We start from the raw sequence: 22,679 nt of genomic DNA on the forward strand, positions 1-22,679 counted from the left end.
AGGGTATGGGAGACTGAGCGCGGTGGCTGGAATAGGAATGGCCCCATAGACTCCCCGTTTGAGTGCCTGGCCCATAGGGGGTGGCACTCTTAGTAGGTGTGGCCTTGTCGGAGTAGGTGTGGCCCTGTTGTGGGAAGTGTGTCACTGTGGAGGCAGGCTTTGAGGTCTCCTATGCTCAAGCTAGGCCTCATGCGGCATTCATTTCTGCTGCCTTTAGTTCAAGACATAGAACTCTCAGCTTCTTCTCTAGCACCATGTCCGCCTGTGTGCTGCCATGCTTCCTGCCATGATGATAATGGAGTAAACCTCTGAAACTGTAAGCCAGCCCCAAGTAAATGTTTTCCTTTATAAGAATTATCATGATCACGGTGTCTCTTCACGGCAATAGAAACCCAAGCTAAGACACTGAGCCTTCTTGAAGTCTTCACTCTCTCTCGGTATCCAGAACGGCATCTGGCAAACAGTAGGTGTTCAGTGGACAAACTATCTCTATGGATGCTTGATTTGGATTAGATTCATATGGCCATGGCATGTCTAGAAAACAGCATTTCACAGCACTCCTCGCCATCCTCTGGCTTTTATCTTCCTTTTGATCCTTCTTCCTAAATGCGTTCTGAACCTTGGAGGAGATGCAGTAGACGTCCTGCTCAGCATTCAATTGTCATTTAGTTACCCATAACGCTTTCACAAGTTCTGAGCCTTTGCATTTGCCGTTACATAAACAAGTTTGTCTGACCGATCCTGACAGCAGCATTACTCTATGGATAAGAGCATAAATTACTTATAAGGCATTTTGAAAACATGCCCATTTAGCAAAATAAGAGTAGTAGGTGGCCCTTGAGGGCCTGTGGCCTCCCCAGCCGAGGATTCCTAACAAGGCACACATCTCTCCCTTCTGCGGAGCAGGATACAAATCCAATCATGAAGCTGTTGGTTGCCCCCATTGAGCTCACACCACTGCTGCGCCACATCTTACCTGGCAGGGTTTATATCTGTCCAAGACTGTGACAGCCTGCACGGCACCTTCCAGTTCTGTGAGAGCTAGTTAATGGGGAGGAAGTTTTCAGGTCAGTTTCAGTTTGATTTCTCTCCATAACCTGAGTGTGCGGTGGCTTCAGCAATGGAGCCTTACCTTGCACTCCTTGTGGCTAAGGCAATAAATAGCCTACATTATTTTGAAGACTCCCTGACCCAAATTTGGGGCTTTCCTGGCCCAAAATTCATCCAGAGGTATTCCACACCTGGTGCTGGGATTTTCATTTGATAACATGACTTCTATGAGTAGTGCTATCTACCTGTTCAACCTTTTACACACACACACACACACACACACACACACACACATTTTTACATGTTTAACGGTGTATGCACATGTCCATGAATACATGCGTGGAGGCGAGAGGAGGACTTTGGGTGTTCTCTGGAACAAGGACTCTAACTGAAAGGGGAGCTAAGCTAGCTCATGGGGCCTAGGGAATGTCTTGGCCCGCCCCCTCCAGCACTGGGGTTACAGGCTCTTCCTGCCACACCTCATGCAGTTTGGATGCGAAATGGCCCCCATTAGGTTAGTCCCCAGTTGTTGGGACTGTCTGGGGAGTTTATGGAACCTTTCAAAGGGACAGCCTTCCTGGAGAAAGTACATTACTGGGAAGGGGCATTCTGCTTCCTGTTCATCATCTCCACTTCCTGTGTAAGGAGGTGATCAGCTGGCTCCTCCCCCCACCTGCCCACCCACCATTACGAACTCTAATCCTCTAGGACTATACGCCAAAATGAACCCTTTCGTCTGTAAGTTGTTCTTGGTCACCGTGTTTTATTACAGCAACAGAAAAGTAACTAATACAAGCGGCTTTTATGTGGGTACAAAGAAATAAAACTCAGGTCCAGTCTTAGTTAGAATTAGTATTGCTATGATAAAACACCATGACCAAAAGCAAATCAGGAGGGAAGGGTTCGTTCAGCTTACACTTCCACATCAAAGTTCGCCTGCCATTGAAGGAAATCAGGGCAGGGACTCAAACAGGGCAGGAACCTGGAGGCAGGAGCTGATGCAGAGGCCATGGAGAGGTGCTGCTCACTGGCTTGCTCCTCATGGCTTGCTCAGCCTGCTCTTGTAGAATCCAGGACCACCAGCCCAAGGATAGCACCACCCATAATGGGCTGAGCCCTCCCCTATGAACCACAAATACTAAAATGCCCTATATCTGGGGTCGTTTTCTTAGCTGAGGTTCTCTCCTCTCCGATGACTCTAGCTTGTGTCAAGTTGGCATAAAAACTAGCCAGCACAAGGTCCTCATGTTTGTGCAGCAGGATACTGAGCCATCCCTCCAGCCTAAGTCATTTTTTAAACAGCCAACAATGTAATCGGTTCCCACCTGACATTTTAGTATTTCTGTAGTCTGGGCTAAGCCCCTTGCCCCTGCCTCACCCCCTCCCCATCCCTAAACCTTTCTACTCTTAGCATCCTCTTACATATTTTCATACTACATGTACTCTGCTATCTACTGCATTCTTAAAGCCTCTTTGCCCCTCTTTCCAGCTTTCCAGTCTCCAACCCAAGTTAAACACATAAACCTGCGAAGGATGTATGTATGAGCGAGAGCATGTGGTATTGGTCTGTCTTACTGAGTTACGGCACTCAGCAGAATATGGAGAATAATTAATCTAAGCCACCTTATTTCCTCTCAATAAATAGTTTTAAAAAACCCTGGATGGACCCTTTATATGCCAATTTGGCCCTTTGCCTGGTATTTTGAGATTTATGCTTCACCTGCTTCTAGTTTTGTTGCTTATTATTTAACTATTTTAAACCTTAAAAATTAGTCTACAAATAACTCACTTTGTTGCCCAAAGTTAGCAAGTGACAGGATCAGAACCCGGGGCTTCTGTGACTTCAAAGCCAGAGCCATTTCTTTCATGAAATGCCAGACCACTGCTGTCACCCGCACCAGCCCATTTCCTGTAGTTTGGGGTGTGAGCAGATGCTTTGGACCTCAAGACGCTCCTGTGACTTCTGTGCTTACAGAGGCTCTATTCCTGAGCTCTGAGATACTGAGAGGATTTTCACTGAGTGCTTTTCACAGACTTCTCTGCTCACAAGGCTCCCTGCCTCCGTTCCTCCTCACCTGTCTATCAAGTGGGAGGTACGAAACCAGCGACCAATGTGAGGCTTAATCAGAAGCTAGTACCTTCGGGCTCCACCTCTGCTTCCACAGGAGGAGCAGTTCCCGGCCATGCCGAGGCCGAGTGGGCTCACCAGAAAAGGAAATGGCTGTTTAGCTACCTAAGCACAGTGCTTGTTGAGAAATGTTAAATTTTTATTTTAAGGGCCTCAGGCATTAGAAGAGGACATCATCCACTTCAGTAGTCACTGTGAATTCAAATTTTTTTTTTTAATTTGGTATAATTTCAAAAAAAATTATCTTGGTTATTTTTTTTCTTTGTTTTTCAACCTCATTTCAAGTTTTCTTGAAATAATAAGTTTAATTCATGAATATATTTCCTTCAAACATGCCTTTATGGTATCTGAAGGCTGGAGTTATAGATGGTTGTGAGCTGCAAAGTGGGTGCCGGGAACTGAGCCTGGCTCCTCTGCAAAAAGAGCAAGTGCTCTTAACCAGCTGAGCCATCACTGCTGGGATGATGTTTTATTAAAGAAACAATGATGTGGAGTATTAATGAGACTGGAGAAGAAGATAATCTTGTCTGAAGCTGGTGGTATTTGTTATTCATCAGTTCCATGTTATTAGAATACAGTTAAAATTTTTTTTGTCAAAAGCTCTAAATATGCAGAGGCCGTAGAGGGGTGCTGCTTACTGGCTTGCTCACCGTGGCTTGCTCAATCTGCTTTCTTATAAAACCTAGGAACAAGAGCCCAGGAAAATATGCTTTTCCTCAACAATTCGAATTTAGCACTTTTCTTCCTTAGGAAAACCACAGAGAGGTGCATGGAGCTTTACCTGTAAGAATGACCATCAAGAATGCTAAACATAATAAAGACAATATACAGCCAGCCTATAGCCAACATCAAACTAAATGGAGAGAAACTTAAATCAATCCCACTGAAATCAGGGACAAGGCAATGATGCCCACTCTCTCCATAGCTCTTCAACACAGTACTTGAAGTCTTAGCTACAGAAATAAGACAAATAAAGGACATCAAGGGGATACAAATTGGAAAGGAAGAAGTCAAAGTATCGCTATTTATTTGCAGATGATATGGTAGTATACATGAGTGACTCCAAAAATTCAACCAGAGAACTCCTTCAGCTGATAAATGCCTTCAGCAAAGTGACTGGATACAAAATTAACTAGAAAAAAAAAATCAGAAGCCCTCCTGTACACCAAAGACAAAAGGGCTGAGAAATCAGGGAAACAACACCCTTCACAATAGCCACTAATAACATAAAGCACCTTGGTGTGACTCTAACCAAGCAAGTGAAAGACCTATTCAAAAAAAACTTCAAGTCTCTGAAGAAAGAAATTGAAGAAAAATAAAAATAAAAAAATAAAAGAAGTTGAAGAAGATATCAGAAGATGGAAAGTTCTGCCGTGCTCATGGATAGGTAGGATTAACACAGTGAAAATAACCATCCTGCCAAACGCAATCTACAGATTCAATGCAATTCCCATCAAATTATCAACACAATTCCTTACAGACCTTGAAAGAAAAATTCTCAACTTCATGAAAACTCAGAATTGCTAAAACGATCCTGTCAACAACAGATCTTCTGGAGTTATCTCCATCCCTGATCTCAAGCTGTATTACAGAGCAATAGTAATAAAAACTGCAGGGTACTGGCATAGAAACAGACTAGTGGATCAATGGAATCAAATAGAAGACCCAGAAATAAACCCACACAAAGAAGCCAAAACCATACAATGGAAAAAAGACAGCATCTTCAACAAATGGTGCTGGTCTAACTGGATATCTACATGTAGAAAAATGCAAAAATGCATACTTATCACCCTGCACAAAACTAAAGTCCAGATGGATCAAAGATCTCAACATAAAACTAGACACACTAAATCGGTTAGAAGAAAAAGTGGGGAAGAGCCTAGAACTCATTGGTACGGGTGCAACTTCCTGAACAACCAACAACACAGGATCTAAGATCAACAATCAATAAATGGGATCTCATGAAACTGAAAACCTTCTGTAAAACAAAGGACACTGTTGTCAGAACAAAACAACAGCCTACAGACTGGGGAAGGATCTTCACCAACCCTACATCCGACAGAGGGCTAATATCCAGAATATATAAAGAACTAAAGAAGTTAAAAAGCAACAAATCAAGTAATCCAATTAAAAAATGGGGTACAGAGATAAACAGAGAACTCTCTGTAAAGAAATATAGAATGGCAGGGAAACACTTAAAGAAATGCTCAACATCCTTAGCCATCAGGGAAATGCAAATCAAAACAACCCTGAGATTTCACCTTACACCCATCAGAATGACTAAGATAAAAAATTCAAGTGACAACACATGCTGGAGAGGTTGTAGAGAAAGGGGAACCCTCCTCCATTGCTGGTGGGAATGTAAACTTGTACAACCACTTTGGAAATCAATCTGGTGCTTTCTCAGACAATTAGGAATAACACTTCCTCAAGATCCAGCTATACCACCCCTAGGCATATATCCAAAATATGCTCAAGTACACAACAAGGACATTTGTTCAACCCAGATGCCCCTCAACTGAGGAATGGGTACAGAAATTGTGGTACATTTACACAATGGAATATTACTCAGCAATTAAAAACAAGGAAATTATGAAATTTGCAGGCAAATGGTGGGATCTAGAAAAGATCATCCTGGGTGAGGTATCCCAGAAGCAGAAAGACACACACAGTATATACTCACTTATAAGTGGATATTAGACATATAATATAGAATAAACATACTAAAATCTGTACACCTAAAGAAGCTAAGGAAGAAGGAGGACCCTGGGTAAGATGATCAATCCTCACTCAGAAAGACAAACGGGATGGACATTGGAAGGAGAAAACAGGAAGCAGGACAGGAGCCTACCACAGAGGGCCTCTGAAAGACTCTACCCAGCAGTGTTTCAAAGCAGATGCTGAGACTCATAAACAAACTTTGGGGAGAGTACAGGGAATCTTAGGAAAGAAGGAAGAGAGAGAAAGACCTGGAGAGGACAAGAGTTCCACAAGGAGAGCAACAGAACCAAAAAATCTGGGCAAAGGGGTCTTTCTGAGACTGATATACCAACCAAGGATGATTCATGGATATAACCTAGAACCCCTGCACAGATGTAGCCCTTGTCAGCTTAGTATCCAAGTGGGTTCCCTAATAAATGGAACAGGGACTGTCTGTGACATGAACTCAGTGGCTGGCTCTTTGATCACCTCCCCCTGAGAGGGGAGCAGCCTTGCCAGGCCACAGAGGAGGACAATGCAACCAGTCCTGATCAGACTTGATAAGCTAGGGTCAGATGGAAGGGGAGGAGGACCTCCCCTATCAGTGGACTTGGAGAGGAGCATGGGAGGAGATGAGGGAAGGATGGTGGGATGGGGAAGGAATGAGGGAGGGGGCTACAGCTGGGATACAAAATGAATAAACTGTAATTAATATATTAAAACATAAAAATTTAATTAAAAAAAAGAGAATGCTCATGTGAAGAGCAAACTGTGTGGCCTTTCCAGACAAATATATAGAACAGTGACAGGAACAACACATAAATGATTATTAATAAATCTAAATTATGAAATTACAGGTATTAGCAATATAACTAATAGTTCCTTTGTGCTTTACTAATTCAATGAGGTCACATAGTCCTTATGATAATCTTTCTTATTGAAACGAATTTTTTCATACACTGTCTTCTGATTAGTTTCTTCTCCTCTAACCTCTCCCAAATCCTTCCCACCTCTCCACCCACCCAACGCCATGGCCTTTTTGCCTTCTTTTTCTCTTTTTTTTTTTTAATTTTAATGTTTATTAATTACAGTTTATTCACTTTGTATTCCCCCTGTAGCTCCCTCCCTTCTCCCCTCCCAAACCCACTCTCCTTCCCCCTTCTCCACCCATGTCCCTCCCCAAGTCCACTGATAGGGGAGGTCCTCTTCTCCTTCCTTCTGATCCTAATCTATCAGGTCTCATCAGGAGTGGCTGCATTGTCTTCCTCTGTGGCCTGGTAAGGTTGCTACCTGCTCAGGGGGAGGTGATCAAAGAGCAGGCCAATGAGTTCATGTCAGAGACAGACCCTGTTCCCATTACTATGGAACCCACTTGGACACTGAGCTGCCATTGGCTACATCTGTGCAGGGGTTCTAGGTTCTCTCCATCAATGGTCCTTGGTAGGAGTATTAGTCTCAGAAAAGACCCCTGTGCTCAGATACTTTGGTTCTGTTGCTCCCCTTATAGAGCTCCTGTCCTCTCCAGGTCTTACTATCTCCCCCTTCTTTCTTAAGATTCCCTGTACTCTCCCCAAAGTTTGGCTATAAGTTTCAGGATCTGCTATGATACCCTGTTGGGTAGAGCCTTTCAGAGGCCCTCTGTGGCAGGTTCCTGTCCTGTTCCCTGTTTTCTTCCTCTTCTGATGTCCATCCTCTTTGCCCTTCTGAATGGGGATTGAGCCCTCTTTTTCTTTACAAAGCAAATAAGCAAACAAACTCCCAAACAAAACAGACTTTAAATATTATATAAAATAAGAATGCAAGAAACACATACAAAATGTAAAACACAAAACCGTAATATCCATTCAAAAGACCAGTAAGACAAAGGGATGCCCAAACAAAGCAACATGAAACTTAAAAAAAAAAAAAAAGTCTACAAAATTACTGTTGAGTTTTGTGTTGCTGGGCACGGGGCCTGGCCTTAAGCATGGTTCATACAACCAATGAGGCTCCATTGGAGAAAACTAGTTTTTCCTTTGCAAGAGGATAACAGTTGAAGACAGCTTCTTGTTTAGAGGTGGGTGTCTGTGTCAGCTTTCCCTCTCAGCGCTGGGGCCCTGTCTGGCTCGAATCTGCACAGTCCCTGTGCTTGCTGGCACAGTCTCTGTGAGATCATATGTGCCTCAGTCCTGTGGTTTCCAGAAGACACAGTTTTCTTGGTGTCATCCGCCCCCTCTGGCTCTTAAGATATTTCTGCCTCCTCTTCTGCATAGCTCCCATGAGCCCCGAGGGAAGAGGTTTGATTAAAAACATCCCATTTATGACTAAGTATTTTCCAGTTGTCCAGTTGTGGCTCTCTATTGGTTCTCATCTACTGTAAGAAGAGGCTGCTCTGATGACGGCTGAGTGAGACACTGATCTACGGGTGTAGCAGAAAGGTGTGAGTCATCATTTTACTGCTGTGATCCTTTAACAGAACAGTACTGTTTGGTTTTCCCCTAGCCCCATGGCCTGTGTGCTAATCTTAAGAGGTGGATAACCATACAGCGGAAGCCGAAGATGAACTGGGAGAGTCTCCCAGATTGACCTTCCCGTAGGTAGGCAGCAGATGGCAGAGCGGGATTCCAAACCCTGATGTTCCGTCCCTGAGGCCAGCAGTCTCCTGGACCAGCAGATGCACAGCACCTAGAACTTGCTAGAAATGAGAGACCCGTGCGTGGCTTGTTCTCCTTACCGGAAGCTCGGGGGTGAGGCCTGGCAGCCCACGTCTGAGCAAGCCTTCTGGGAGAACTACTACACAGCTGGAGTCAACTTTCCTCGAAATGATGTTGAAAAAAAAAATCCTATAAAAGTGGCAGGGCTGGTGAGACGGCTCCCTGGGTAAAGGTGCTTGCTGCCCGCCCGAGTTCCGTTCCTGGAACTCACAAAAAAGTTGGAAAGAAAGAATCCATCCCACGAAGTTGTCCTCTGACTTCCCACTCACACACAGTAGCACCCCCTCTACCTATTGATATAAATATATAAGTAACTAAGAAACATTCTAAAAGTATCTTGTAAGTGAGTCATTCAAATATTAACAACGTCACTTCTGGAAAACGGGGTTTTGACTGATTTTGTTCTTCCTCTCTCAGTCCCCCCCCTACCCCGGCATGTTTGTAATTTCCAAAAGGTAGCAAAGTTAAATAAAATACCTGGTCTTGCAGAAAGGGGGGAGGAGGAAGAACCTTTATCCCATTGACAAAGGGAAATGCTACAAACTGAGGATCCTTCTAAGGATGTGGAAGCTGAGTTCCCGAGCACAGCCTTACCCTCTCAAACCCTGCCTCCTTAACACTTCAGCATGGCCGACCTCCTAAACCTCCCTGAGGCTGCAGCCATCGCCTTCAGCCAGCTCAGTAGAGCCTCTCAGTGATAATACCTGTTACTGGGCCAAGTGACAGCTCCAAACATTCCTTTTCCATGATTTAATATGCAACACACATTGGGCCCAGGCTAGGATTGCCAAAATCTGAGTTTGGCTTTAAACAAAAGAATCAAGAATTTGGCAACACCAGCCAGGCTGGTTCTGGGAAGCTCAAGGAAAGATGTCAGAAATATCTAGGTTGAAGTTACTGTAGAAATATTAATCATCCACATAGGCTGCTTGCTGCCTTTGGATTACAGGTTAGGCTCGTAAGCCTGAAGTAAATTATACACTCCTCATATTATTCAGCCCTGTACTGTATAATGATAAATTATACAGTTATAGGCCTCAGCCCAAGTTATAACAAATTATACCACAGTGTATAATTATCCAGCACCGCACCGTATAATAATAAATTAGACAGCTACCAACCTAAGTTGAGATTCCTGGAAGAAACAGCAGAACAAGCAGGAACCACTGACCTAGTCCTCTGACGGAGTCCTTGTCAGACACATCAAGTGTCAAGGAAAGAGGGGGACTACTTCCTTCCTTTTCTCGCTTATATGGATTCCCCTTGCCTGTGGGCAGACATTTGGGGTTCTGGATTAACTGTGACTCCAGCACTCAAGCGCCCTTGGGTAAAGGGAACTACATTTAAATTGAAAATGACCCACGGTGTTACATTGCCCACACTGGCCTGTTTTGTCCATCACACAGTATGTCGGTCACGGAAACTGATGGTTTGTGTAAAAGATAAAGGTTTTATAAGTGAGGCACCCACATGCGGGGTGGACCCAAGCCCAAGTCTGCTTCTCAGGAGCAGGATTTGGGAAGTTTGTGGGTTCGTTCAGTGTTCTGAATGAGAAATGCCCCTCAGAGTCGTGGACATCTGAATGCTTGGTTCCTACTTGGTGGTTGGTGGCTCTGTTAGGAGGAAGTTTAGGTGGCGTGGAATTGCTGGAGGAATTCCATCAGTATTTGAGAGCTTATGGCCTCATCCTACTTCCAGTTGAGTCTCTTTGCTTCATGGTAGAGGATATACTTAACATCCTGCTCCAGCTGCCTGCTGCTTCCTGCCCTGCTTCACAACCACTGATACAGTTTAATCCTTTTGCAACTGAAAGCCCAATAAACTCTTCCTCCTAATTGACGTTTCCTCGTTTACTTTTTTGTCCAGATGACCTGTGTGTTAGAGAAAGTGTGGTATTGATGTTGCCTACTATTAATGCACTGGTGTCGATCTGCGTCTTTAATAAATCAAGTAGCAATTTTCATTTTATGAAAATGTGTGCTCTAGAATTTAGTGTGTATATGTTTAGGCAAGTAATACCTTTTTTGGCTAACTTCCTTTGATTAAAATGACATGTTTCTTTTCTTATTAGTTCTATTTGAAGACTATTCTGGCAGATGTCGGGATGGCAATGCCTGCTTGATTCCTTACCCCATTTGGTTGGAGTGCTTTTTTCCATCTTTTTGCTCCAAGGCAGTGGCTAACTTTAAAACTTAGATGTGTTGGTTTTAGATAACATGAATTTTGTTTCTTGATCCATTCAGTAAGCCTGTGTCTTTTGATTAGAGAATTGAGGCCATTAATATTTAAAGTTATTACTGAAATGTGTGTGTGAAATATAGTCATTGACTTTTGAGGCTGTTTGTATTCTCAGTGATATTTTATAATATCACTTAATAATTATGGCTTCATATTTTCTTTCAGTCTCTCTGCTGTGCTCATTCATCTTTTCAGGCTGCATGAATGTTTCCTGGATTTTCTGTAGGTTAGGCATGTTGGCTATACATTTTGTAGACTATATATGTTGTAAAAAGTTTTTCCTTTTCCTTCAATTGTTGCAGATAATTTTTCTGGGCGTATAGTTTATGCTGACCATCATAGTTTTTTTAGAACTTTGAATTCATTGCTCTAGGCTCTTCTGCCTTTCAAAGTTTATGATATTTTTAAAAATTTTGTGTCCTGAAGTTCACCTAGGTAATTCTCATTGGCAAACATTTCCACAGGAGTGGTAGTATTTGGAGAGAAGATACTGGTTTGATCTTTCATATTGCTGGTATTCTTGAGATGAAATCTAGGCATGTGGACTTCCTTTTTTAGTTCAGGCTAGACCCTGGAGAAGAACATGGCAAAATCCAGTATCTCTCTTTTCTTTCTTTCTTTTCTTTTTTTTAAGATTTATTTATTATGTATACAGTGTTCTGCCTACATGCCAGAACAGGATACCAGATCTCATCATAGATGGTTGTGAGCCACCATGTGGTTGCTGGGAACTGAACTCACGACCTCTGGGAAAGCAGCCAGTGCTCTTAACCTCTGAGCCATCTCTCCAGCCCTCTCTCTTTTCTTTTAATAACATAATATGTATACACACAATTGTGGGTCCACTGTAATAAAAGGGTCTGAGCAGCCTAGAGGGATGATGAAATGAAAGCAGTGCTTGACTGCTGCCAGTGGTCAGATTTCTGAGAGGAAGGTTTATTACACAATTTATTAATTGCATAAAAGGTGAAAAGAAGTTTGTACAGGGTACAAGACACCATGTCATGGGTGAAAAAAACATAGCACACGGGGACTGTTGATCCCTTTCAGATGACAATGAACGTCAAGCAGAAGGTGAGCTGTAGGAATTGGGCTCTATTCTAAAATCATATGTCCCTAGAGAACTTCTCAGCTCTGTGGTGTAGCCTCAACAGTGAAGCTGAGCCTTGCAAGCGCCAGATCCAGCTAGGCTCTTGTGTGTGCATGAAGCACACATGCCGATGCTCTTCTTGGAACTTGCTTAGCTTTGTAAGGTTGTCCTGGAAGGGGGTCACCTGAGGCATCCAGATTCACAGACTGAGCAGCTACTGCCTTCTAGCTCCTCCATCTTGCACATCCCTGTCATGTAAGGCAATGCTGTAAACCCCGCTATGGCATGTATATGTTGGTTGTATTGGTTCTGTCGCTTTAGAGAACCCTGCCTAACCCATCAGATCAGTTTTAGAAGATAACTGAAGCATCTTCCAAACAGCCCTGTTGCCAGCACTAAAAACAACTTGGCACTTACACACTGAGAACCTTTGAAATCATAGCTACCCACTCCTTCCCCAAAATGAACTAGAGAATAGGCTCAAAGTGAGGGGGAAATAATGAAAGGATGCTTCAATCTCAACTGCAGTGGCTACTGATTAAAAGAACGTTCTTTCAAAAGCTACCTGGGAAAAGGAAACCTTGGCAACAGAAGTGACTTGACCAGCAGGTGGTAGCTACAGCCAGAATTTCAGGGAGATAAGAAAGCCAGGTGGGTCTCCAGAAGGGCTCAGAGGTCAGCAGAGGTCAGTGGAGGCCAGCAGCTCCCTCCGTTTCTGGTACTCAGAGGTGCAAAGAACGGTTTACAACAGACCTTTCGGCATCTGAAACCGAGGGGCTTGGAGTCACTGCCCTCTGGGGGCAGGGCCTTGCCTTCATGACTTAACAGAAAGAAAAGTAAGGAACTGTGCCAAAGGGTCGCAGCATTAGGAAAGTTGAGAACCTCTGCCCTAGGCAGTCTTAGCGTCTGAGCCTGTTTCTTAGTTTCTTCTGAATTATTGGCGACTCTACGCTGCAACAAGAAACCCAAATGCATGCACAACTGTTGCGTTTGTGCCAGGGACAGAGGGTGTGGGCAGAGTGCTCTCAGGGGCATAGCATCTGAGAGTCTGCCGGGTTGAGTACAGGCAGCGGCAGCGTGGGAGTAATGTTGATGGCTCTGACCCTACCGTCTCACTTCTTAGAATTTTTGTGCAATGATATTTATGACAAAATTTATTACAAGCAGGGACAAATAGAAATAGCACACATCTGAAGTAGTGGAATTTTAAATTTAATTATTATGGAGACAACCTGTCTCTCTTTTCCTTCAACTCCTTCCTCATCGTTTGGACCTGTAGGTTAGACCGTGGAGGTGTGTTCCTGGCTGGAGGAGACCTCTAGGACCTCAGCGCCATCATCTGCCTCATGCGCCTGGGTGACTCGAGGAGTCTAAGGGTTTCCATGTTTTTCCATTGGTCTCCCTCTAGCCCATTTTTACACACAGTGGATGTTCCCGCCCCAGGGAGAAGTGTAAATATCACCCCTCTGCTTCCCGCTGCAGCCCAGCATCTCCCCACAGCTTTGCCTATCTTCCTTTCTTTGCATAACACGGAGCAGAAGCTGATGCAGTGGCAATTGATCCTGTTCTTATCTCTCCCACTAGGACTGAGAGTGAGGATTCAGCGGTCATGTGTCCTTTTCTGATATCCTTGCTTCGAAGTTGCTCAGTCTACATGTTTGGCAAATGAGAAAATGAATGTACTTTTTTGGGGGGTTTTTTGCTTGTTTGTTTGTTTTTAGTGAGGTCTTATGAGATGTCCCAAGTGCACACAGCAAAAAGAGCCTGCTTATGGGAAGCATGAAGACCACATGCTTAGCTTTGAAAACATTTGGGTTTAGTTCTAACCACTGTCATATTTATTGAATTACATCATTCGGGCTTCACAATAACTTTCCCAGGTTGGCATGGTGTTTGGGACAATTCACAAAAGAGAAAAATGGACAGAGAGGTTAAAAAACTGGAATAACTTTAACCCCAGCATTCAGGAGGCAGATGCAGGCTGATCTCTGTGAGTTCAAGGCCAGGTTGGTCTATGTATTGTTTCAGTTCAGTTGGACTACATAGAAGACCCTGTCAAAAAGAAAAAAAAAAAATGGAGGAACAAGAGTACACAGCTTGGAAGTATATCTAGGATGTCAGAGGGTCTAGCCTCCTGAAAGACATTTACCAAATGATTTTACAGTGAGTGGGAAGGAAGGAAAGAGGAGGCTGTAAAGACAGGAAAAGATGCCTATACTAGTTATGTCCCCCTAGCATGCGGTGGGGGACAAACCACTTCCCTTCTCTACTCTCAGTTGGGAACCACAGCTGCTTAGAAGAACACGCTGAGTGATGTGCTCAAAGGGCCCAGCTGGAGGGACCTCATAACTGTGGAAGCTGACAGCATAGCAGCAGATGTGTGGGAGCAGGCCTAGAAGGCACATTTCAATACCAGGCCGCACCGGGCCCTCCAAGCCTAATGGCTTGGCTTGAGGCTCGGGTCCCCTGTGGCACCCCAGCTGTCACCAGCGCTGCCGTTCCTCTGTGGTGGAACATGACGTTGTTGGAGTCTCCCCGGGGGAATGTGTGCATGGGCCATTTGTGAAATAGCTGGGATCCAAGCGGCCTCCAGGTGCTAAGTGCAGGGATGACCTCAAAGAGCCTGTGCAGCAGCCTGGGAAAGAGGAGCCCTCACAGTCGGCCAGAGCTGAGTGTACCTTGCAAAGAGGACATCAGGTGTCCAGGAAATGGGATACATGCTGGGCAGCAGCTTGCTTCTTGGAGAACTCTCCCATGAAGACTAGCCTGACACAACGCCCTTTTAAAGTTCCCCTTTTCTTCCTTCTGGGTGCCTGACACTGACTTCGGTCCACAGTTCTTTTCTTTTCCTCCCTCTCTTCCTCCCTTCCTCTCTTCCTCTCTCCCTCTTTCCTTCCTTCCTCTTCCCTTCCTGAGACAGACTGTTGACATTGCTGGCCTCAAACTCCTAGGCTGAAGTCACCTCTTACCTTGGTCTTTCAAGTGCTGGGGCTATGGACACGCACCACGAAGTAATTTTGATTGCTTGGGAATGCCTTCCCTCCTCTTCCTCAATGCCTTGCATTTGTCTGCTGTTTTCCATATTCTGGCCTGAAGTAGGCACAGAACAAATGCTTCTCTAATTAATGAGTGGGTTTTCCTTTTCTGCTCATTCTGTCCTGTTGGGAAAGCCCTGCCAGGAATGCTGCCTGGAGCAATTTCAGGTGGCTAAACTTGGACTTGCATGATCTTCTTGCCTCAGCCTCCCAGGTGCTGAGATTACAGGCCTGGGCCATCAGGCCTGGCTCTGAAACTTTGCTTTCAAGTGGCTCTGGGTACAGGGATCAGCCTGCCCGGATCTCAGCCTGGGCTCTGCCTCTTACCAGACATCACCTTAAGAGAGTTTTAAAATCTTTGTTGCACCTCAGTCTCCTCAAACTGGAACTGAACCCTCATGACACTTGTCTCAGATGCCTTTCTATTACTGTATTTAAACAACCATGAGCAAGGCAACTTCTAAAAGAAAGCATTTACTGGGGGCTTCCAGGTTCAGAGGGTGAGTTCATGGCCATCGTGGCAGGGAGCAAGGCAGCAGACAGGCAGGCATGGCGCTGGAGCAGAGGCTGGGAGCTCACATCTTGAGCTAACTGAGAATCACATGGGCTTTTGAAACCCCAAAGCCCACCCCCAGGGACACACCTGCTGCGAGGCCACACCTCGTAATCCTTCCCAAACAGTTTCACCAACTGGGGCCCAAGTATTCAAACATAGGAGCTTATGGGGAACCTTTCTCATTCAAACCACTATGAAATTTTAGATTTGTGTGAGGCATGTAAATGGATTGGCATTCACAAAGTGCTTTGGTACATTAGTCTTTCTTCCTTCCTTCCTTTCTTCCTTTCTTCCTTTCTTCCTTTCTTCCTTCCTTCCTTCCTTCCTTCCTTCCTTCCTTCCTTCCTTCCTTTCTTTCTTTCTTTCTTTCTTTCTTTCTTTCTCTCTTTCTCTCTTTCTCTCTTTCTCTCTTTCTCTCTTTCTCTCTTTCTCTCTTTCTGTCTTTCTTTCCTTGTTTGTTTCTCCAGACAGGGTTTCTCTGTGTGGCCTTGGCTGTCCCAGAACTCACTCTATAGACCAGGCTGACCTTGAACTCACAGAGATCCACCTGCCATTGCCTCCTGAGTGCTGGGATTAAAGGCGTGCACCACCATACCGCCACCTGGCTACATTAGTTCTCTTAAGATTGATTATATTAAAGCATCTAAATAGTGCACCGATTTCAAGTTTATAGTCTGACCACCTCTGCCATCCAGACACTCCCACTGAAGCCTCATATAGCATTTAAGGTGCAGAACACCTTAAATTTCCACCTTCCCCAAAGCCCCCTCTGCCACTTCCAGTCCCCCCTGCCCCCCGCCACGAGCTCCTGACAGGTGGTCAGCACTGGTTCTTGGTTCTAGCCCTGACATAAAAAGAATCCACAGCTGGGTGCTGGCTCCCTTGGATCAACGTCATTTTCTGTGATTTCCTTCTTTCAGCAGTTTACACCTTTTTTATTGCTCCAAGTCAGGTTACAACAAATTATTTTCTCAGCCTGAGTTTCTTGATTTGTAAAATGAGGTTTATGGCTTCTACCCTCTTGAAGGTGGTAAGGCCACGTGCACTCCCGGCTAAGAACATGCCTCTCCCTCCTTCTCTCAAAGAGGCCCCTGCATGACGGATGCTTCAGAGGGCCAAATGCATCCTGTAGTTGAGAGGGGAGAGAGCTTCGGAGGAGATTCGCAGTTGTGACTGGATGGCTTTGTTTATCAAGCAGGCTGTTATTTTTTAATTCTTTGTCTAGTCATCTCCTCCACCACCTCCCTCTTCGAAGCGTAATTAAAATGCAAGCTGGCACTCCCCAGAAGGAGATAGCTGAACATTTAATTGCCCTCAGCAAAAACTTCTAGCAAAAGGTCACGCTACAATGGCAACCCAGGCTCCTCTGCATCTCTCACATATCATCAGTGGTAATGCATTAGTCTGCATGCGTGTGGGACCCGACTCGGAGACAGCATAAGCCAGGCTCCGGGGTTCCCATTAGCCGCTCACCCAGACTCATTTTGAAGGATGTTTCTGTGGCTTGGATTCATGCCACTGACTGCCACCCCAGCTGACACTGCCTGAGTGGACAGACAGGGTCAGAAGGCCTTGGCCAGTGGGGACAGCTCTCTCTACCATAATGTCTTGCCTTGTTGTCCTTGAAGTGGAGCCAGGAAGACACATCTGCTGAGTGACAGATACAGAATTGGGTCATCACCGGCTGGGGTTGTGCAGGCTCAAGATAGGGAAGGTTTCTCATACTCTTGGTTTTACTTGCTTGTTTGTTTTTATTTCAACATAGTTAAGAAGGAAAAAGTTAAGATAAATATAAATAAAAGCCTGTTCTGAAATTGATGGCATCTTGTGACGCTCCGTAAAATCACGCCTAGATGTCATCACAAATCCCTGTTTAAAGTCAAGGAAAACTCAGTGAAGTTATTTGTTGCCTTGCTTTTTACACAGGCTTTCAAATACCCCAGGCTGGCTTTGAATCACTACTAGGTGGGTGAGGATGACCTTGGACTTCTGACCTTCCTTCCCCCACTTTCCCTTGTGCCACTGCACCTGGTTTCCTCAAAGCTGAGATCAAACGCAGGGCTTTGAGCATGCCAGACAGGCTCTCTACTGACTGAGCCGCACCTGCATCCTGGGAAGTTTATTTGTAAAGAGTAAACAAAACTTAGATAGCAGGATCTGTGGAGACAGGCTAATGTCAGGACTGATTTAGGTACTCACTGGTGCTGCCAGTGATGAGGAGTTTTCCACGTTTCTGCCTCATTCTTTTCAGCAAGATAACTTGCAGCCTCATCTCCCATGGATACTGTGAACAGTAAATCCTCCGTTTCCCCCTTCCCCAAGCTGTTCGTAGCCACTGTCCTATTTTCTGTCTACACATTTGAATATTTTCAAGGTCCCATGCAAGGGAATCAAATAAGACTTTTGTGTCTGCTTCTTACTCTTGGTTTGTCTTCAAGTTTCATTCCTGTTATAACACATGCCAGATCATTTCCCTCTTAATCTGAATAGACTTTTCTCATAAGAGGACATACAGAAGGCCAACAAGTCTATAAAAATGTTCAAAAACACCAGCCATCAGACAAATATAAATTAAAACAATAAGGCATCATTTCATACCTGTCAGGATGGCTACTATCAAAAAATAAACAAGGAAAAGAGTACTGGAGAGAGTATGAAATAAAAAAGGCAACCCTTGAACATTATTGTTGAAAATGTAAAGTGCCTATGAAAACAGCGTGGACATTCCTCAAAAAGTCAACAGTAAGACTGGAGAGGTTGCTCAGTGACAGGACACTTGCTTAGCACTCACAAGGTTCTAAGTTGGGCCCCTAGAACTGCTACAATTAAAAACAGAATCATCATACGATGCAGCAAACCTACTAGGACAGCCAAAAGGAGATGGGACCAATACGTAAGAGAGAGCTGTACTCCCAATTTCTCCGCAGCATTCTCCATGACAGCCAAGATATAGACGTAAACAATGAGTGAACATAGCATATATGTTTGACAAAAGGCCCCACTTTTAAAACAAGAAAGGAATACTCTCATCTAGGCAACAACAGGGATGACCAAGGAGGACATTATGTTAAGTGAAATAAATCACATGCAGAAAGAAAAAGAATGGTGGTTACCAAGGCTAGAGTGAGGAGCTTGTGGGAGATGTTGGCCAAAGACTATAGTTATAGTAACTCAAGCTGGCTAAAAGAGATCTATTTCTAACGTGGTGACTGTAGATAATTAACAATATACTGTATTCTTGACAGTTGCGTAGGGAATAGATTTTTAAGAGTTCTCACCTCTAAAAGCGATGAGTTACACACCCACTAATTAGCTTGATTTAGTCATTCCAAAATATATGCATTTCAAAACTTCTTGTTCACGACATGTACAATTTTTGTTAACCAAGTATTTAGGAAAAAAAAAACACACAAAAAAAAAATCTTCTTAAAGCTAAGTAATAGTTCATTAACATTCCATTACGTGAATACCACATTAATTTGTTGATTGACCCTGGGGTAACTTCTACTTTTTATCTGTTGTGTCCACTGCTGCTATGAACATGAGTGGACAAATATGAAGCCCTTCTTCCAGCTATTCCAGGTATACACACAGATGTAGACCTGCAGGACACAAGGAGCTCTGCAGTTACTTTTGGAAACGATCACATTTTTACAGCAACTGCACTATTATATATCAGCAGTGAATGAGTTTTCGCATTTATTTACATCTTTGCCAATACCCATTTTTTTTTAATTTTTATTTTCTTGACAACACCAAATGCAACAAGTATGAGATGGCATCTCATTGTACTTTTTCAAAAAGCCCATAGAAAGGGGCACTATTAGGAGGTGTGGCCTTGTTGGAGGAAGTGTGTCACTGGGGGTGGGCTTGGAGGTCTCAGATACTCAAGACAGACCCAGTTTCTCACTCTCTTCCTGCTGTCTGCCAATCCAGATCTAGAAATCCCAGCTACCTCTCCAGCACCATGTCTGCCTGGGTGCCGCCATGCTTCCTGCCATAGATAATGGACTAAACCTCTAAGGTGTAAGCCAGCCCCCATTAAATGTTTCCTTATAAGAGTTGTGGTCATGGTGTCTCTGCACAGCAATAGAAATCCTGAGACACCCAGTGAATCTGAGCTGAATCGCTTCATGTCATTATTGGTCATTTGTGGATTTTCTTCAGAGAATTCTCTACTCAAGGCCTTGCCTGTTTTATAATTTTATTGTTATTGAGGTTTTTATCTTTTATTTTGCTATTATAATAAAATTATATCATTTCTCTCTTCCCTTTCTTCCATCCAAACCCTCCCAAATATCCACTGGGACTGCTTTCCTCTATGCTACATTTTGATTAGTTGTGAATGTCTGTAGTATTCCCCATCTGTTGCAAAGACAAGTTTCCTTGATGAGAGATGAGGACTATATTCATCTGTAGCTATAAGGATGAATGTTTAGATTGTTGTTGTAGATTATGCCGGTTTAGAAAAGTGTGGCTGTAAGTTCTCCTCAAAGATCCAGGACTTCATTAGGCATAAGTAGTTGGCTAGGGTTCCACTACCACAAATGGTTTCACTCTTGTAGAGCAGGTCTTAAGTCCATTGAGAGAACTGCTGGTTATCAACAAGGTATATATGCCATTACCGCACTCCTAGGGTTACTCTGCCATGCTGGTCATTGTTATGGTTTATCGGCATCATAGTTGGATAGTACTGTTGCTGTTTCCCTCCTTTGGAAGCCTGCATGGGGTCTTCTGGTACCATGAAAGCCAGTCCTAAGGGAGGCGAAAAACGTTTAAGTTAGGCCCCTCAGGGGCCTCTTGATCCTGTTTCTGAGGTGCATGGTCTCTTCAGCAATAGGGATTTACCTTCTCTCTCTGGAGGGCAACCAAGGGCAAGAGCAATAGGCTTAAATGTTTTCAGAAACCTTTGGCGAGTCCCGATGAATAGCTCAGCTAAGAGCTTCTTATGTCTGCTACTGGGAACTTACTTAGGAATCTTTGGTTCTTGGAAATATTGTCAAGCCAAATGAGAAAAGTTTATTTGAACTATTTATTTACATTTATACACAGAATTATACATGTTATAGGGACTTGTTTTAAATAGTTAGCAATATGACCTTATGACCTTTATGACCTCCTTATTGTTATTTTACCATCTGCCCTTTCTAAAGAGCCTACCTTTTCCAATTTCTCTATCAGATCATGTGTCCTGATAGTCCTCTCTATTCTCCTCATGCTTTCTGCTGTATTTGCCTCTCCTTCCCCTCTCATAAAGAGTCCCGCTCTCCCATTAACTTGAGCAGATCGCTTGTACCCTCCTAGTTCCCTCTGTATTGCTTCCCAACACCAGGAATGTCCCCCTTTCACTTTCCAGCTTTCTGCAGTTATTCCAAGATATGCCTTCATCTGAGGATTTGGAGCTAGGTACCTCCAACAAGGGAGAACATGTGGTGTCTGTCAGGATCTGGGTTGCCTCATGCAACATGACACTTTCTAGTTCTATCCGTTTATCTGCAGAGTTCATGATTTTAGTTTTCTTCACAGCTTAATAATATTCCAGAGTGTGTATTACCACATTTCATTATCAATTCAAAGATCTGCCTGCCTGTCTCCTGAATGATGGGATCAAAGGCATGCGCCACTATCCCCTGGCTCTCTTGTTTGTTGTTGTTTTGTTTTTGTTTTATTTTTTTTTAAATGTAGGCACGTAGAAGTATAAGTTTCCCTCATAGGACTGATTTCAATGTGTTTCAGAGCTTTTATTGTGTTGTGTTTTTACTTTCATTTAGTTCCAGAAAATTTCTTATTTCTTTTCTTTCTTGATTTCTTCTTTGACCCATTCATCATTTGGTCCTGAGTTATTTAATCTCCATCAGTTGGTATATTACTAGGAGTCTCTCTCTCTCTCTCTCTTGCTGTCAGTTTTATTGCATTGTGGTTATATAATAGACAAGGAGTGGTATTGATCTTTTTGAATTTGTAAATATTTGCTTGTGTTCCAGGATGTGGTCTATTTTTAGAAAAGCTTTCCTGTAGCAAGGAGTAGAATGTGTATATTTTCTGCTGTTTGTGTTAACCATTCTATAAATATCTGTTAAGTCCATTTGATGCTTGATGTCAAATAATTCTTATGTTTCTCTAATAAGTTTTTGTTCAGATGACCTGTGTGTTAGAGAAAATGGGGTATTATATCACCTTAATGGATTGGTGTTAATCTGTGTCTTTAAATCCAGTACCTGATTTTCTTACAAAACTATGTACCCTAGAATTTGGTGAATGTATGTTTAGGCTTTTATGGTTAATTGTTCCCCTGATTAGAATAGAGTGTTCCTCTTTATCTCTTCTGATTAGTTTTATTTGAAGTCTATTTTAGCAGCTAGCAGAATAGCAATGCCTGTTTGATTCCTGCTCCCATTTGATTGGAGTGTTTTTCTCCCTCTTTTTACACTAAGACAGTGCCTAACTTTAAGATGAAAATGTGTTTCTTTTCGATAACAGATAGATGGATTTTGTTTCTTGATTCATTCAAGTCACCCTGTGTCTTTTGATTGGAGAATTGAGGCAATTCATATTTAAAGTTATTATTGAAATGTGTGTGTTAATTACAGTTATTGTGTCATTGACTTTGGGGGTGTTTGTTTTCTCAGTGATATTTTGTGCTTTAATAATTATGGCTTCACATTTCTTTCCATGGTCTCTCTGCTGTGCTCATTCCTCTCTTTGGACTGAATGAATGTTTCCTGTGTTTTGTGTAGGTATGGCTTGTTGACTATAATTTGCTTTACATTGTAGAAAGTTTTTCTCTCTCCTTCAATTATGGCAGATAGTTTTTCTGGACATATTAATCCATTTTGGCCATCATAGTTTTTAGAACTTGGCATTGAGAGGTGGTTCTTATGGGTTTTCCTTTATATGTGACTTGTGCTTTTCTCCATAGCTTTCAATGAAGTTTCGTTGTTACTTATACTTGTGTTTTAAGTATGATCTTCTGTGAGGGTTTCTTTTCTGTTCTTGTCTACCTGGTGTTCTATGTGCTTCTCATAACTGCATGACTGTGTCTTTCCTTAGCTTAGGGAGGTTTTCTTTTATGATCTTGTTAAATCTTATCTGGGCATTGGCTTGGGATCCTTTTCTCTTATTTATACCTATTATTCAAAAGTTTGATTTGTTTTTTTCATGGTATCTCACATTTCTTGTATGTTCATTT

Source organism: Psammomys obesus, unplaced genomic scaffold (genome assembly GCF_907164565.1).
Source record: "Psammomys obesus unplaced genomic scaffold, mPsaObe1.curated_primary_1811, whole genome shotgun sequence".
Taxonomy (NCBI): Eukaryota; Metazoa; Chordata; class Mammalia; order Rodentia; family Muridae; genus Psammomys; species Psammomys obesus.